This window comes from Tupaia chinensis, unplaced genomic scaffold (assembly GCF_000334495.1).
Source record: "Tupaia chinensis unplaced genomic scaffold, TupChi_1.0 Scaffold143247_2, whole genome shotgun sequence".
NCBI lineage: Eukaryota > Metazoa > Chordata > Mammalia > Scandentia > Tupaiidae > Tupaia > Tupaia belangeri.
In genome coordinates, this window is record NW_006203092.1 from 617,824 (window position 1) to 624,002 (window position 6,179).

Genomic DNA, 6,179 nt, shown 5'->3' on the forward strand with positions numbered 1-6,179 from the left:
TGTCTCTCTCTGATGACTGCACACACCCTATGACAAAAACTTCCAAAAAAAAAAAAAAAAAGAATTCTGTTGTCACATAGGAAAATTGGAGATTAGGGAAGGCAAGGTAATTTAGAAGGGGAGAGAAAGACCTCAATTTGGAATAGGACAACTTTGAGGCACAGGTAGATTATGAACCTTAAGTATGTCAAGTTGAGTGGAAAGTGATACCATCAAATGCATTTTGGGCAAGCCTTCAAAGAACGATGGTATGGACTGGGTCATTGAGGAGGCAGGCATGGAAAGGCACGGCCATCGGACACTCGTACATTTAGAAGATGAGCAGACGATGAGGACCTCCGAGGGGCTCTGGCGGGGAGTAGAAAGTAAGCCGAGAGGTAGGAAGAAGAACCAAGAAAGTACAGTGTCATGAAAACCAAAGTGAGTTTCTAGAAAAAAGAAATGACTAACATCAGGAAATGTGGCATATAGTCGAGGAAGTTCAAATCAGAGAAAAGATCTGAAGAGCAAGTTTGACCCCAGGGTGGTCGTAAGTAGGCAGGGTCTGGAGGTAGGGAAGCCAAAAAAGTAGAAGATTAAGAAGGGTGCAAGCTAGACCAGGCAGAATAAACGGGCAGCTGTCTTCAGAAATCTGGAGGCCAACAGGTAGTATGGTGGTTAAGGGCGCTAGACGCCCACATGGCTGACCACAGTTAGAGTCCTGGACCTGGCAGCTCACTTTCTCACTTTCCTTCTCTCTCACACACGCTCTTTCACTCTCTTGCTCTGTCCCTCTCTGGTCAAATTAAAAAATAAATTAAAAAGTTAAGTAAAATAATTCTTAAAAAATAAAAAAAGAAAGAAATCTGTCAGGGGAGCCAGCAGGTAGCATAGTGGCTAAGGCGCTGGACTCCCACATAGCTGACTGAAGTTCAAGTCCAGGACCGAGCAGCTCGAAACACACGCTGTGCACGTGTGCATGCCCAAAATTCAGAGAGGACAAAGGAGAAGAAGGGATTGTGGGTGGCCATCTCCCTGGGGGGTGATTTCTCACTTTCTGTCTCTCTGTTTCTCTCTGTCTCTCTGGCAAGTGCACACATGCTACAGCAAAAAAGAAAAAAAAAGAAAGAAATTTGTCAGTAAACATCTTACAAAGACACAAGATCAATTCATTCCTATTTTGCAATGTCCAAATGATGTACTACATTCAAGGTCAAAGGGCTATGAGACCTTTTAATATACCAATCTGAACTTCTAGATTTGGTGAAAGTAAAAAATGTTGGGAATTAACGTGAAAGAAGTTTCTAAGGCAGTTCTAAAGAGATGGATGAAGAATATAGTGCCACAGGATGGAAATGAACTTGCAGCTTAAGAAAAAAATCAGAATTTTGGCTTTGCTACAACATTCCACTAGTAACTGGAGAAAAACTCTAGCCTCTGGAGGAAAAAAGTACTCCAGTCATTTCCAATTGAGGCACCACGTTTCTGGAAATAGCTACAAATGCCCTTGTCTTGTAGGTAAACAAGGTGGCTTCCTCATGGTGACCCAGTATTCAGACTTCTCTTATGAAGTGCTTCATGTCAAAACATTCAATCTCATCTCTTCCAACAGATTACAAGAAAAGGACACCAGTCTTTTGTTTTTCATTATTATTATCATTACTATTATTGCAAGCTGCTGCCTCTGTAACATGTTACAGTGATGCTCAGATTAAAATGAGCCCTTTCGAAACAGTCACTGTCGGAGTGTTTGAAGAGTTCCAGTTCCTCAGCTGTGTCTATGTGGTAACTTTATCATGAGCATCTGAATAACCAGGTTATGAAAAGAACACTGACTTATTCCGGCTCGCTCATAACTACCTACCTCTGACCTTACACGTGTGCAAAAGCCAAAATAGTACAGCTGGAGAATTCACCCTCAGTTTCGTCACTGGAGGACCAAGACTTACTCTTCTTGGAGAATGCGGAAATCTCAGGTTTTGTGTGTGTATGTGTGTGTGTGTGTGTGTGTGTCTGTGTGTGTGTAATGCCTTTGACCTATGGTTGCCTTTAGATCAGTTTTTCTCACCTGCTATTTGTTGTTAAAAATCGAGTCTTCTGTTTGCTCTTTTTCATTTTTTTAAAAGGCTTTTGCTATAGGGCATTTGTGCTTGTCAGAGAGAGAGAGAGAGACAGAGACAATGAGAGGGGAAGTGAGAAATTACCCACCCCCCCGGGAGGATGACCACACCACACTCTCTTCTCTGTTTTTCTCCCAGGATCTTGGACATGTGCTGAACATGATTTTTAAGCCACTGATTCAGGACTCGAAGCACGGCTGACCACGTGGAAGTCTAGCAATGTAACTACCACACTATCTGCTGGCCCCAGTTAGCTCTACCTTAAGTATTCTCTTTAAACAATAATAGAATGTGAAACAGTCACTTCATTGCTTTTTAAAATTTAATTTATTTATTTTTAATTTCTTTTGCTATAGGGTGCATGTGCTTACTGGAGACAGAGCCAGAGAGAGAAAAGGAGGGAAGACAGAGAGAGAGAGGTAAATTGAGAAAATAATCCCCAGAGGGGACACCGTGTTGCAATCCGCTGCTCACAATTTGCAGCACACATGCATACATGCCTGGCATGTTTTTTAAGTCACCAGGTCCAGGACTCGAACTGCATAGTCAGCCATGAGGGATCCAACCACCTTAATCACTATGCCACTTGCTGGCCCTTAACTCATTTTTTTAAAAAATAAAACTATACTACAGAATATATTGGGTTGTTGGAAAAGTCATGATGTGTTTTTCTGTTTGACTATGCAAAAATGTGTCATGACTTTTCCAACAACCCAACAAAAATAAAAACATTACCTATAACATCATCCTAAGAAAAACCACAACCTTTATTTTCAAATATCCTTTGCTCTGTGCACATTTATTACATAATTGTACTTGTGATAGAACATAATTTGTCTTTTTTTTTTTTTCACTTAATTTATTTCTAAAGCACAAGCTCACTCTCCATGCCTTATCCTAGGGATGGACGCAAAGGCTTCCTACGTGTAAGAAGACTGCCAGCTCTCTCTTCAGGGAAACTGCATGGTTAGATCTTCCCCCAGCTCTGGCCTGTGTACATTTCTTATAGTTCCATGAAACAAAGAGGCCACGCCACCATCCCAGAGGCCTACTTACCTGTCCTTCAGCACCACAGTTCTTCCATCCTCAGGGGCCCCAGAGCATGCGCTACATTCCTGTACTGCCTTGCATGCCTGCTTATTAGCGTCATTGTCCCGCACTTGATACAAACAGAAACTGGGGTGGCTACTCCCTTCCGCATTAGCCCAGATCATGCCATAGGCTGCATGGTTGGTACTGAGGATGGTGAATAAGGTTTGTATTTCCATTTCTTGTCATTTGGCAGTGGTTCTACGGAGTAGGAATCTAAAAATCTCTCATTGCCTCTTCTCTCTGTTCTGGTAGGTTTCTGTGTCTTTATAAGAAAACTTTATATTCGGGACCAACAGATGGTGTAATGGTTATGTCACTGGACTCACTGTGGTTGACCCTGGTTGAGTCCCAGACCGAGTGGCTTGATACTCACATCGGGTTTATGTGCATGCATGCCCCAAATCCTAAGAGGATACCGGAGAAGAAGGGATTGTGGCTTGGCCATACCCACTGGGGGTGATTTCTCACTTTCTGTGTCTCTGTCTTTTCAGCAAGCACACACACTCTATAGCAAAAATCTTTTTTTCTTTTCTTTTTTTTTTGGGAGGATTTTGCTATAGAGCAAATGCACTCACCAGAAAGAGAGAGACAGAAAGTGAGAAATCACCACCCTCCGGGGGGAGGCATGGCCACGGCACAATCCCTTCTCAATTCTCCTCTCAGGATCTTCGGCATGCAAGCACACGCTCCTGGCGTGAGTTTAAACCACTGGGTCTGGGACTCGAACCGCGGTTGACCACATGGGAGTCCAGTGACATAGCCATTGCGCCAATTGCTGGTCCCCAAGTATGTTTTCTTTAGGCTCTCTGATTCAGCGTTTCTCAGAGACTCAAGCCTTCTGTCCTTGACATGACTCGTCTGTCATCTGGAATGCTCTTTCCTTAGACTCAGGTTTACTAACTGCAGTTTTACTATGAGTAGTAGTAGTTCCATATAGTAAATCAAATAATAATCTTTCGTGAATATTTGTGGTGTGTGTGTGGTGTGAGACGAGGGAAATGAGTAAGATGATGGAAGACGTCCCATAAACTCTATCTATATTGCATACCTCTTCCTCATCCCAGGAAAGAAAAATCTTGGGACATCAGACAAAAGCTGCAAGACAGATGGCAAAAGCTAAGGAACTCCCAGTCTTAGGACAGGGGGTGGGCTTTCAAGAGGCTGGCCTCCTGGACACTGGTGAGTGCCAGGCTGGGAGCTGAAAGAGACGCCCTTTGTTGTGCTGGGTGACCTGAAAGTCTGACCCTGTCTGGCGCTAACTGTGCCCGTCTCTGGATTCCTCTCTGCACTATGGGAGCCTGCTCCTCCCAGCTACAGTAATGAGCAAATCTGGACAATTTGCAGAAGGGTTTAAGTACTATTTAGGATTCAAAAAACAGTGAGAATCAATAAAGTGAATTTAACTTTGTGTGTGTGTGATGCGAGGGTGATTTATTAGATAACGCCCATCGGCACAATGTGCCAGGAGCACGCAGCCAGTCAGGGTGCAGTCGTGCAGTTGGCTAATGCATTGATAGGATCCATTCCCTGCTAACAACATCCTTCCATTTACACACAATGTTATCACAATACATTAGCCTTCGGCACACTTAGAAACAACTCAGTTTCTTTGTTGTAAAAACACAGTTCAGTTTCTTGGCTGGCTGGCTGTGAGGAAAGGTGACTTCTCTAGAGTTGGATAGATCCTTACAATTTGCAGACTTAATTGCAGGTCAGAGTGTTTCCTGTCATGGGCCCTGCATTGGTCTTGATGTGAATTTTGGATTTCGTCCCTTTCACACTATCCTAAGCTCAGCAATGGTGGTACTGAGTCTACGGCTCTGTGGAATGAGCCTTACACTGGGGTGGGAGTTCAGGGCTCTACACCAGGCTGGGCATCCACCGGCTGTCACCTGGGACCATTCCTTCCGCCTTCTTACCTCGCATTTCTCAGTCACAGTGCAGGTGCGGCACGGAGGGTCCCCAGAGCGCCTTTAGCTAGCAATCACATTTTGAGAAAGGAAAAAGCTGCAGGTCAAGGGCTAGCCCTGTAGCACAATGGTTAAGGGAGTTGGATCCCACAAAGCTGATAGTGGTTTGAATCCCAGCCCCAGAGACTTGAAAAACAAGCCAGATATGGGTGTGTGTGCCCTAAATTCCAACAGGATGGAGAAATGGAGAAGGAATTGCAGTGTGACCATAACCCACGGAGGGGCGCTTTCTCCCTTTCTCTTTGTCTCTGTCTGTCTCTGGCCAGTGCACGCCTCCTCTGACAAAGAAAAAAAATAAAAATAATAGTACATATTTAACAAAAGATACTCAGACAATGTTGTGTAATGATGTTCACAATTATTTCAACGTAAAATCAATACAGTTACTATTGAGACGCTTCGACACTCTTTTGCTCAGTCTTTGAAATGCACTGTGTCTTTTTATTTATTTATTTATTTAGAGAGGTTTTTGCTATAGGGCACATGGACTCGCCAGAGACGCAGAGAGAGAGACAAAGAGACAGAAATCACCCCCCAGGGGGATGGCCACGCTGCAGTCCCTTCTCCTCCCTTCTCCTCTTGGGCACACACACGCACCTTGGGCACACATCTAGGAGTCACTGGATCCAGGACTCGAATCGCTGTCGACTACATAGGAGTCCAGTGATGTAACCATTACGCCATCTGCTCATCCCTACAGTGTGTCTTTTAAACTGTTAACACTTCTCAGTTCAAACCAGCCACACTTCAGATCTCAGTGGCTGGCCTAGGCCAAAAAATTGACAGGGTGCTGCTCATTGGGAGGCCTCGGTGAGCAGCAGGAGTGGCGAGCAAGGGGCCAGCTCACTGTCTCCTGTGCCTTCCTGTGGGGCACCTCGGCCAAACTAGTCCAGGGCAGCGGCCTCCTGGATCCCCGCTCTGATACTGTTTTCAGGCAGAAGATGCTTTGCCTCTCCTATGGATGGCTGACGGTCATCAGGGAGACTCTTAGCCTCCCCGGGTCCCAGGGCGCAGCAGG